Source organism: Perognathus longimembris, chromosome 14, assembly GCF_023159225.1.
Source record: "Perognathus longimembris pacificus isolate PPM17 chromosome 14, ASM2315922v1, whole genome shotgun sequence".
NCBI classification, from domain to species: Eukaryota; Metazoa; Chordata; class Mammalia; order Rodentia; family Heteromyidae; genus Perognathus; species Perognathus longimembris.
The window spans coordinates 54,468,187-54,479,951 of record NC_063174.1 but is presented as its reverse complement, the minus strand read 5'-3'; positions in this window follow the sequence as shown (position 1 = coordinate 54,479,951).

Genomic DNA, 11,765 nt, shown 5'->3' with positions numbered 1-11,765 from the left:
AGTCACTAAGCAAAAACAAAACACCTTCCCACAACACACCAACACACACACACATACACACACGTTATCCAGGCTACTTAGGAGATGGAAATTGAGAGTGTTGTCTTTTAGGGCTAGCCTGAGCAAAAAAAAAGAACATTCATGAGATGACCTCAACAGAAAAATCTGGGCATGATGGTTTACACTTGCCTTCTAAGCTACATGAAGTCTTAACAGGCCAGCTTGGGTAAACAGTAAGACCCTATCTCAAAAATAATCAGGGGCTGGGGTTGTTGCTTAGTGGTAGAGTACTTGCCTAAAAAACATGAAGACCTGGGTTTGACTCCTCAGTACCACATAAAGAAAAAGCCAGAAGTGGAGCTGTGGCTCAAGTGGTAGAGTGCTAGCCTTGAGTACAAAGAAGCTCAGGGACAGTGCTCAGGCCCTGAGTTCAAGCCCCAGGATTTGCAAAAAAAGAATCAGAGCAGGGGCTGGGAATATGGCCCCAGGACTGGCAAAAAAAAAGTTCATGATGGCAATGTTGCTGATGACAGCACGAATGATCCTCTCGTGGAAGCCGCCAGCTTCACTGCTCAGGGGATCATCTGGAACCATCCAGGCAAATCAGTGCTGGCTGTGCCCCTGTGCTGGATTGTCGCACCACTCACATGGCCAGCAAGTTTGCTGAGCTGAAGAAAACATTGAACACCATTCCGGTAAGAAGCTGGAAGACGGCCCTAAATTCCTGAAGTCGGGTGATGCTGCCATCATTGACAGGATTCCAGGCAAGCCCGTGCGTGTGGAGACTTTCCCTGAGTGTCCTCCCCTGGGTCGTTTTGCTGTTGGTGATAGGAGGCAGACAGTTGCCGTGGGTGTCCTCAAAGCTGTGGACAAGAAGGCTGTGGGGGCTGGCAAAGCCACCAAAGTCTGCCCAGAAGGCTCAGAAGGATAAATAAATATGATCCCAAACACCTGCCACCTCAGTCTGCACCAGTGGTGCAAGAACTGTCTCGGAACAGTTTGTCTCAATTGGCCAGTAAAAGACTGGTTAATGATAGCAATGCATCGTAAAACCCTCAGGAGGAATGGAAAATGTGTTGTGGGCCGTGTGTGTGTGTGTGTGTGTGTGTGTGTGTGTGTGTGTGTGTGTCAGTTTAAAGTTATTAGTTTTTATTTGTTTTGTTTTTGTTGCCAGTCCTGGGGCTTGGACTCAGGGCCTGAGCACTGTCCCTGGCTTCTTTTTGCTCAAGGCTAGCTCTCTACCTCTTGAGCCACAGCACCACTTCTGGCTTTTTTCTATATATGTGGTGCTGAGGAATCAAACCCACTGCTTCATGTATATGAGGCAAGCACTTTACCACTAGGCCATATATATTCCCAGCCCAGGTTATTAGATTTGAAAAGCAGTACTTCTAGTGGAAACAACATGACTAAAAATCTGTCACAGAATTTTGTTTTGTTTTTTGCCAGTCCTGGGTCTTGGACTCAGGGCCTGAGCACTGTCCCTGGCTTCTTTTTGCTCAAGGCTAGCACTCTGCCACTTGAGCCACAGCGCCACTTCTGGCCTTTTTGTATATATGTGGTGCTGGGGAATCGAACCCAGGGCTTCATGTATACGAGACAAGCACTCTTGCCACTAGGCCATATTCCCAGCCTGTCACAGAATTTTGAGACCCATTACAATGAAGTTTAATGAGGGAAAAAAATAACAACTGAAGGCAAGATAAATACATTTCCAGATAAATAGGGACTGAGAAAAACTGTGGCTAGTAAATCTGCTTTCTGAGTAGTAAAAAGGTCTGGGACCACGGCTCAGTGGTAAAGCATCAACCTAGCAAGTTCTGAGGTCTTGACTTTAAACTCTAGTACTAAGGAGGGAGAGTAATAAAAGAATTCATTCAGCCTGGAAGGAGATGCTTCTGCTTTATTTGTTTTGTTCACAATAAAAAACATAAAAATACACTAGAGTACCCTGATAATAATGTAGAGAAGTAGGCTAGCATGCTTGCATATGATTTGTTATTGGTGTAAACATAAATTGATTCAAGCCTTATGGAGGACAAGGGAAAAATGTATATCAAAATGTTAAATGCATAAACTCTTGCTGAGCTTGATAAATATGAAAATAAATTTTAATTTATTAATTTATTTAATTTATTAATTTATTTAATTGTGACCATAGCCTAAACAGTAGATGATTGCTACATGCCCTTCAGCTCCTAGATTCCAATTATCCACTTCCTTTTCACACATGCAAAGCTCAAGCATTACACTAAGTGTGCATTTTTATCTTCTGGCAGCAGAGGGCACTTAGTACTTAAAATTATGATGTGGCTGATCTGGATTGACAAGCAAAATGAGCATTGCCCTATCTTTTGGTTTATTGAGCAGAGAGTGTAATATTTCCACACATGGATTCTGGGTGATCCGGGGTTCAGTTGGGTTGCGCTCCGTTGCCTCTCAGATCTCTGCTGCTGCTCTGCTTTGAATAGGTTCTCCGAGTCTCATGTGTTGGAAGCTCAGTCCTCAGTGCAACAGTTGAGAATGATACTGTGAAGAAATGATGTCAGCCAGGTGCCAGTGGCTCACGCCTATAATCCTAGCAACTCAGGAGGCTGAGATCTGAGGGTCGCAGTTCAAAGCCAGTCCTGGCAGGAAAGTCCATGAGACTCTGACTTCCAATTAACCGCCAGAAAACTGGAAGTGGCGCTGTGGCTCAAGCGGTAGATTGCTAGCCTTGAGCTGAAGAGCTCAGGGACAGTGCCCAGGCCCTGAGTTCAAGCCCCATGACTGACAAGGAAAAAAAATGATGACATCATGAGGGCAGAGCTTGAGAATTAAGGCTGCCCACACCAGAAGGCTTGCATGCTCTCTTTCTCTGCTGCCTTCTGCCATGAAATGAACACTTGCAGAAGACTTTCCTATGGGTACCGTCTCACACATGCAAAATGATGCATACAATGTTGTTATAACACCACAGAGTCCCAAATATTGGAAACAAGTTAATTGCTCATTGATTTTAAAATCTTGGTACATTCATCTAATGGAGGCCTTCTCCATATAGCCTGTCACGTCCCCCTGTATGATACTTATAGCAATACTGTCTATGATCAATGTCTATATACTATAGACAGAACTGTCAGCTTGTGTTTGTCTTATAGATAGCAAATGGATCTGGCTTTTAAACCTAGTCTGTGTGTCTTGATTAGATCATCGAGGCCATACACATGGAGTTATTCTGGAATAGTATATAATAACACCTGCCTTTTGTTGTTTTTGTAATGCTTGATTCTTTCCTGCTCATTTTTTTCTTTTTACCTGCTCATTTCTCCCATATTTTCATGGTTGCATTTATCTTCCTATTCTGTGTGTAGGATTCCTTTCAATATCTACAGTGCTGGTTTAATGGTCATTGCTTTAGTTTTGGTTTATCACAGAAGGGAACTGTTGGATGCATAGTAATGGAACAAGCTCACTTCATTTCTCCTCCACCTGGACACCATGATACCAGGGGCTCAGCAGCCTCCAAATGCCCTTTCTAGCACAATCTCCTCCTCCTCCTTCTCCTCTTTTTTTTTTTTTTTTTGGTCAGTCTGGGGCTTAAACTCAGGGTATGGGCACTGTTTCTGAGCTTCTTTTGCTCAAGTCTAATACTCTACCACTTGAGCCATAGCGCCACCTTTTTTTTTCTTTTCTGTTTATGAGGTACTGAAGAATCGAACCCAGCCCTACAATCCTCTTCTTGGAAAGTAGTGACTTTTTTGTAGGTTGACCGGCTCCTTGTTTTTGTACAGGTCTATCCTTTTTTGTGTGTGTGTGTGCCTGTGCTGGTTCTGGAGCTTGAACTACAGTCTCTCCTCTCACAGTTTGGGCAGGCAGGAATTGTTTGATCCAGGGTCTCACTAGTTAGTCCAGCCTGGCCTTGGCCTTGTGTTCCTCCTGCCTCAGCCCCTCAGCGATGACATGCCTGTGCCTCTATGCCCTTGGCAGTTTGGACTCAGATTCACAAGGCTGTCCTATGTGCAGCAGTCTCCTAAACTCTTGGTGAGGCCTGGAGGAATGTCTTCCAAGGTGGGTCTCTGAGTGACTGGCGTGTTGGTGGGGTCCCAGTTCATGTCCACCTGGGCCTCTCCATGGGGCTGCAGGGGCAGCTGGCTTCCCTTCACTAGGACAGGACTCAGTGAGCTAAGGAGCCACCTGCCCCCAAGGGACACACAAACAGTCCACTACAGAGAATAAACAAAGCCTTCTCTCCTTCTGCCTCCTGGGTGCTGTGTTTACCCTCCCTCAGTCCCAGCCTAATCTCCCACAGGATGGTATCCAAGGGATCAACAGCTGGACCTGAGAACCAGGAGGTGAGTGAGTCTCATTCCCAGTGACGAGAGGGAATAAGCCAGACCGAGTGGGGGGAGCACCAAGCCAGCGAGATGGACTGTCACCGAGTAGTGCTCATGCCCACTCGCAAGCACCTAGCGTCCATTGAGCAATGTATCCCAGGTTTGAGGCTTCTCATTGGATGATGTTAAATCAGCCAGCTGCTGCTGGTTCGTGCCTATCATCCTAGCTACTAGGAGGCCAAGACTCGAGAATTATGGTTCAAAGCCAGCTTGAGCAGGAAAGTCTGTAAGATTCTTACCTCAGGTTAACTATCAAAAAAGCCAGAGGTAGAATTGAGGTTCAAGTGGTATCAGCTTAGAGCCAAAAAATGCTAAGGGACTGCGCTCAGGCCCTGAGTTCAAGCCCAACAACAACAACAACAACAAACAAACAAAACAAAACACACAAAAAAGATCCCCTCTAGCTCTCCCTTCTAAAGCGTAACACAGTGTCTTACTCCAGTCCTATCCCCAACCAGATAGAATTATGAACAATTTCAAACACCTAGAAAAGTGGACTGAATATTTTATCACTGACTTTGCCCTTTAAACTTTTTTTTTTTTAAATCAGCTGGGTGCTGGTAGCTCACACCTGTAATCCTAGCTACTCAGGAGGCTGAGATCTAAGGGTCACAGTTCAAAGCCAGCCCAGGTAGGAAAGTCTATGGGACTGTTATCTCCAATTAGCCACTAGAATACCAGAAGTAGAGCTATGGCTCAAAGTGGTAGAGTGCTGGGCTTGAGCAAAAACAACCCAGGGATAGTGCTCAAGCCCTGAGTTCAAGCTCCCAGACTAACAACAACAACAAAAAGTATGAAAAATTCCAGAGTACTAAATGTTAATTTCTAGTGGTAATATTTTTTGGATAGAGGATGCAGGGATAGGGGGTGTCTTTAGATATTATAAGTATGTATTTTTTGGATTAATGGAACAAATTATCTCTCATATATATATTTCTGTAATATTGGTGTTACAATACAGAAAAAGTAAAAAATACGGCATGAACAAAACAGGAAGTTGTTCTGATATTTGCAAGAAAGAGGAATTGAAAGCATTGTTTCTAAATCAGTGGCACCACATGAACTTGACCAAAGATGAGTCCACCAAACTTCACTTTGCTTTGTATTCATCCCAGGAGGACTTGTTGCTTTGGGTAGGCATAGCCACAGGAGGTACAGAGCCGTTGTTAGCGTCATGACCTCATAGACTGGGTAAAGTATATCTTGTCTGGTCCCAGAAGACAGCTTAGCTAATCAGATACATCACCTGACCCAGGCCAACCTACGCCATCACATGACAGACGTCTGAAAAATGCTTCTGCTGGAGACCAAGAAATGCTTACTAGCAAAGGAGGACCTGTCAACCGCAGGCATAAACTACAGTTTTTTCCCCAAGACTCAGCAAAAGCAGGGGGTGGGCGGGGGCATGTTACTTGCCCCCCTCGGGGTTGGTTCCTGTGCCACAGACTCTGACGCACATGGATTGAACCTGAGTGTGTTAGAAACCCAGGAGAGAAACAAATGAGACATAATGCTTTATCCTATCAAGCCGGTGGGCCTGTGGTATTCATTATTCTATGGTCTCACTGTTGAAACATTTCACAATTACAAAGTAAATGATTTCTAATAATGCCAGGACATGTCATGTGATGCTGTAGTAGAAGTCCTAGCCAATGCAATAAAAGAAGAAAAAGAAAAACATTTTACATTGGGACAAATGATCCACATACTGTCACAGTACTTGAAATAAGACACACACACACACACACACGTATATATATTTGTAAGGTAGGAGCATTTCTTCAGGAGAGGAGATGGGGTGGACACTAGAGCCTCTTCCCTGGCTGTTGGGGAACGGGAGGGTCCTGGCAACAGGAGGTAAGATTCTTAACAGAAAGCATCTCTACCAAGGTGGGAGCTGAATCTCTCCAAACAATCTGCACAGCTCCCTCACTGATTCGAGCACCGTGTTGTTTTGGGAGGCTCTGGTTGAAACACAGTGCTTTGCTATAAGCATTTACTGCTTCCTGTTTTGGACATTTTAAAATTTTCTTAGCAGTGATCTGACCTTTAAACTAATGCTTGTTGTAGAGAAAGAAGAATTATTTTTTTTTAAAAGAGGAACTCTGTTCTCACGTCAACTATTTTTACTTTTGAACCTAGTGTTAGGAATTGTGTATGTAAAGTACAGGACAAAAGAAGCTTATGGCTTTCACTGTTTAGGCTTGGTTTGGGAAGTCAGGATTCCATTATTCTAACAAAATAACAGGAGATTTTTGCCAACGTCCCTTCAGGCTTGTTAGGGGCTGAAGATCAAAGTGAAGAGAGAATATTGGTAGTGTTTTGTTAGTTTACTGAAATCTAAACTCGGAAAAGTAGTTTATTTGAGAGAGGAAATATAAGAACCTAGACAAGAGAGAGAACAGGAGCTCAGTTCAACAGATAACCCTTGGGGTGTGTCTGGAGGTCACCTCAGGTTCACCCCAGAATCTCAGACTTCTTCACCAGTTAGAGAGAGGCCTGTGGGTCACAGGCAGAAGATGCTTCGTGTTCACTTGCTGCACTCTGCTCTGCGAACACTTCAATGGCTCCATAGCTTTCTTTGCAAAACTAGGATCCTAGCTAATATTACTGGCCAAGTATTCCAGTTCTAAAATTCAAAGGCCAAAAGTCAGAAAGAGATTTTATTGATTCTAGAAAGCCACCAGACACTGGAGAAAAAGGGTGCTTCTGCAACTCGGATTCATTTGCTATTCAGCCAACATTTGCTAAGTGCTCACAGTGTTCTGAGGAACTTGAGGGAAAGCCACATCTTTGCTCAGGAAGCGAGCAGTGATTTTTTTTCTTTTTTGAGCAAGATATGTTTGCAGGGGGTGGAGAATGTGGCTTAGTGGTAGAGTGCTTACCTAGTATGCATGAAGCCCTGGGTTTGATTCCTCAGCACCACATACACAGAAAAGGATGGAAGTGGCTCTATGACTAGCCTTGAGCAAAGGAGGCTCAGGGACAGTGCCCAGGGTCTGAGTTCACCCCGGAACTGGCAAAAAAATTAATAATAATAACATTTGCAGAAACCAGGAAATCTGTCCAAGATTGGGCAGATCAACTCTGTTTTTCTCAGCCAGGAGCTTGGGCAAAGTATTCTGGAGAACCTTAGTTTGAGTTCTAGGGAAAGACATGGCTTGAAGAACTTGGGATGGGAATGGAGTTGGTAGAGGGAAGAAATGTCTGTGAAAAGATTAAGCAGGTGTTTAATTTCATCTCTGGGCAGCCTCTTGATGTTCTTGGAAGACAACCTGGGTGATGATAACAACAGATGATACTGTGTCCACGTGTTAGGTGCCTCATTCAGCTTCCCTTCCCTTCCCTTCCCTTCCCTTCCCTTCCCTTCCCTTCCCTTCCCTTCCCTTCCCCTCTCTCCCTTTCACCAGTTCTGGGGCTTGAACTCAGAACCTAGGCACTTTCCCTGAACTTCTCTTGCTCAATGCTAGTGCTCTAGCACTTGAGCCATTTCCAGCTTTTTGCTAGTCTTTTTTTTTTTTTTTTGCCAGTCCTGGGCCTTGGACTTAGTGCCTGAGCACTGTTCCTGGCTTCTCTGGCTTCTCTTTGCTCAAGGCTAACACTCTGCCACTTGAGCCACAGCGCCCTGGCTTCTCTTTGCTCAAGGCTAGCACTCTACCACTTGAGCCACAGTGCCACTTCTGGCCGTTTTCTATATATGTGGTGCTGGGGAATCGAACCCAGGGCTTCATGTATATGATGCAAGCGCTCTTGCCAGCCCCTTTTTGCTAGTCTTTTGGAGATAAGAGTCTCACAAACTTTCCTGCCCTGGCTGGCTTCTTTTTTGTTGTTGTTGTTTTCTTTTCTTTTTTTTTTTTTGCCAGTCCTGGGGCTTGAACTCAGAGGCCTGAGCACTGTCCCTGGCTTCTTTTTGCTCTAGGCTAGCACTGTACCACTTGAGCCACGTCCAGCTTTCTATATATGTGGTGCTGAGGGGCTTCATGTATACGAGGCAAGCACTTTACCACTAGGCCAGATTCCCAGCCCTCTGGCTGGCTTCAAACTGCAGATCTAAGCCTCCTGAGTAGCTAGGGTTACAATCATGAGCCACCAGCATCCAGCTTAGAACTGTCCTTTTGAAATATGGATACTGGATCCAAGTAACAGTGTCTTGTCCTCAACATCATCTTCGTGTCTTAATAGCTGAAGGAATTTTCACCCAGTTCTGAGAACTCTAGAGATGACATAGGACTTTGAACTACAGCTGTGTAGTGGATTGTTAAGCACCATAGAGGTGATATTCTTTGAATTCCAGATGTTTTTGAGTTGTTTAGCTCCAGAGAATACCCTTGGTTGTCCTTGATTGTCCCTCTATATAGCTTGCTTCAGTAGAACAAGCTTTGCTAGTCCCCATACCATGTGAAGTGTTGATGTGGCTTTTGCCTTTATGGTTCTTTGGGACACTGGTTCCCTTGCTGTCTTTCTAATAAAGTCTCCTGATTCAACCTCTCAAAATGTGGCTCCTCTGTATCTCATGATGGAATTCCTGTATAATACTTTCTTCTTTCTTTTGTTTATTTTTTGCCAGTCTTAGGATTTGAACTCAGAGCCTGGGCACTGTCCCTGAGTTCCTTTGTGCTCAAGGCTACCTACCACTCTACCACTTGAGCCACAGTGCCCCTTCCAACTTTTTCTGTGTATATGGTACTGAGGAATTGAACCCAGGGCCTCATGCATGCTAGGCAAGCACTCTACCACTAAGAAGCCACATTCCCAGCTCCTGTAGAACACTTTTAAAGTTACCCAGCTAGGCTCTGGGCAACTCAGTTGCCTTCTGACTCCAGGGTCCCAGATCTCTTTATCCTTCCATTTCCCTGAAAGGGATGGTGTGCAGGGCAGGGCAAAAAAAAAAATGTTAAAGGATGGTTCATCTGGGACACAGGTGCAGAGGAAATGCTTGGCTTTATTAGGCTGAACTAATCTAAGTAAATCAGCAGACCCAGATTAGCCTACATCATCACATGACAGACAAAGTCCACAAAATGCATCTCTCAGTGAAAAGCCTGGAAGTGCTTACTGGCAGCGTGAGGGAACTAAGGGATCTTTCCCAAGACTCAGCGGGAAGAGGGGACATGTGACTGGCACCCCAAGTTGGCTCTAGTACCACATCACTGCTTCTCTCTGCTCACAATAGATTGCAAAGACAAATCTCAGGCCCAGGACAGTCTTGCTGCTTGGGGGATGCAAAGAAGAATCAGACACTTCTGCTTATCTCCCAGTGTTGAGATTAGAGGCAGCTTTCCAGGATGCATAAAAGGCAAGCACTCTTGCCACTAGGCCATATCCCCAGCCCTTATTTTTTTTTTTTGGCCAGTCCTAGGCTGTGAACTCAGGGCCTGAGCACTGTCCCTGGCTTCTCTTTGCTCAAAGCTAGCACTCTGCCACTTGAGCCACAGCGCCACTTCTGGCCATTTTCTGTATATGTGGTGCTGAGGAATCAAACCCCAGGGCCTCATGTATGCGAGGCAAGCACTCTTGCCACTAGGCCATATCCCCAGCCCTAGGATGCATAAAAGGAAGACTGAACAAAAGGGAAATGATAGTTGAAGTGTCAGACTTTGAAGTCAGGCCCCATTTTACCACGCGAACCCCACTTTACCACACGAACCTGAGATAAGCAGGCCCTGTGAGCAGACCCAGGACAAGCCCATTAGGGCCCAGTCGGTCTAGAACTCTAACTGCTGGGAATGCTTAACTCTGACCACCCCTAGAATCGAACCCTGAGCCAATCAGATTTGTACCTGTGTCCTAATCTTGCTTGCTTGAACACCTGATTGTTGTAACTTTGTTCTTTGCCTTTATAAGCCCTGTGTAATCACAGCTCGGGGCTCCCTCCTAACCTCTGCTGTGTTGGTGGGTAGGACGAGGCCTGAGTTGCAGCTTACTTAAATAAAGCCTTGCCTTGCTTTTGCATTTTGGAATGTCTGAGTCTTGGTGGTCTTCTTGGTGGTGGTTTCGCGACTTGGCACAACAATAATGAAGGGTTTTTAATTCTTCTATCCTTTTTGCCAGGCCTGGGGCTTGAATTCAGGGCGGGGTTTCTGTCCCTGAGCCTCTTTTGTGCTCCAGCCTAGGGCTCTAACACTTGAGCCACAACTCCACGCCCAGCTTTTTCTGAGTAGTTGATAAGGGTCTTACAGACTTTTCTGCCCCTATCTCGAAACTAATGCAAAAAAGGACTGGAGGAACTTTCAAGTAGTAGAGCGCCTGCTTAATAAGTGTGAACCCCTGAGTTCAATTCTCAGTACCACAAAAGGAAAACATCAGAATATGAAATAAGATATGCTGAACCCTTGCCACTACAGTTTACACATTAGTTGCAAGGCTGGAAATTCATTTAGACATTCAGAGAATGAAGGCAGGCAGAAGGCTGGACTGTTTAGGGTTTGTGTGTGATTTATATCACTGGCTCAAGATAGCAACTGTGAAAAGGAGCTGCCCCTGGGCCCAGCTCCAGCTCTGTGACTGGAAGGGGAAGGGCTTTGCTGGAACTGGGAGCTTTGGGGTCAAAGGAAGATTCAAACGGGCCCTGGTGTGTGGAGTTGTTGAGTCAATAGGAAATGACATCATGGGAACAGGTGGAGCCAGGTTATCTAGCCACAGTAAGGTTTTATTCTGGAAGGGCTGGAATGAGTTTTGAGCTGGGCCTTGTGAGGTGGAGTTTTGGAAACAGTGGTGTCAATTACACAACAGTGTGAATGTAATTGAAGCCACTGAACACACACTTAAGATGGTAAAACTGGGAAGTGTCAGGTTATGTAGACTTACCGCAAGTTTAAAAAATTAAAAAGAAAAAAATATATAAGGGGCTGGGAATGTGGTCCTGTGGTAGAGTGCTTGCCTAGCATGCATGAAGCCCTGGGTTCGATTCCTCAGCACCACATAAACAGAAAAAGCTGCAAATGGCCCTGTGGCTCAATTGAGCAAAAGAAGTGCAGGGTCAATGTCCAGGCCCTGAGTTCAAGCCTAGGACTGACTGCTTCTCCTCCCCTCCCACAAAAAAAAGAGTCTTATGAACTTTCTTTTTCCTTTTTTTTTTTTGTCAGTCCTGGGGTTTGAACTTGAGACACAGCGCCATTTCTAGCCTTTTCTGTTTATGTGGTACTGTGGAATGGAATCCAGGGCTTCATGCATGCTAGGCAAGCACTCTACCACTAAGCCATATTCCTAGCCCAAACTTTCTTTCCTGGGCTGGCATCTAACCAGGATTCTCAGATCTCAACCTCCTACATTGCTGGGATTACAGGAGTGAGCCGCCAGTGCTGGACTGCTGTTCTGTGATCTCATCTTCCACCGTTAGATGTAACAAATGCTGCATGACTCTTCTGTGCAGTTCTCTCCCATGACCCA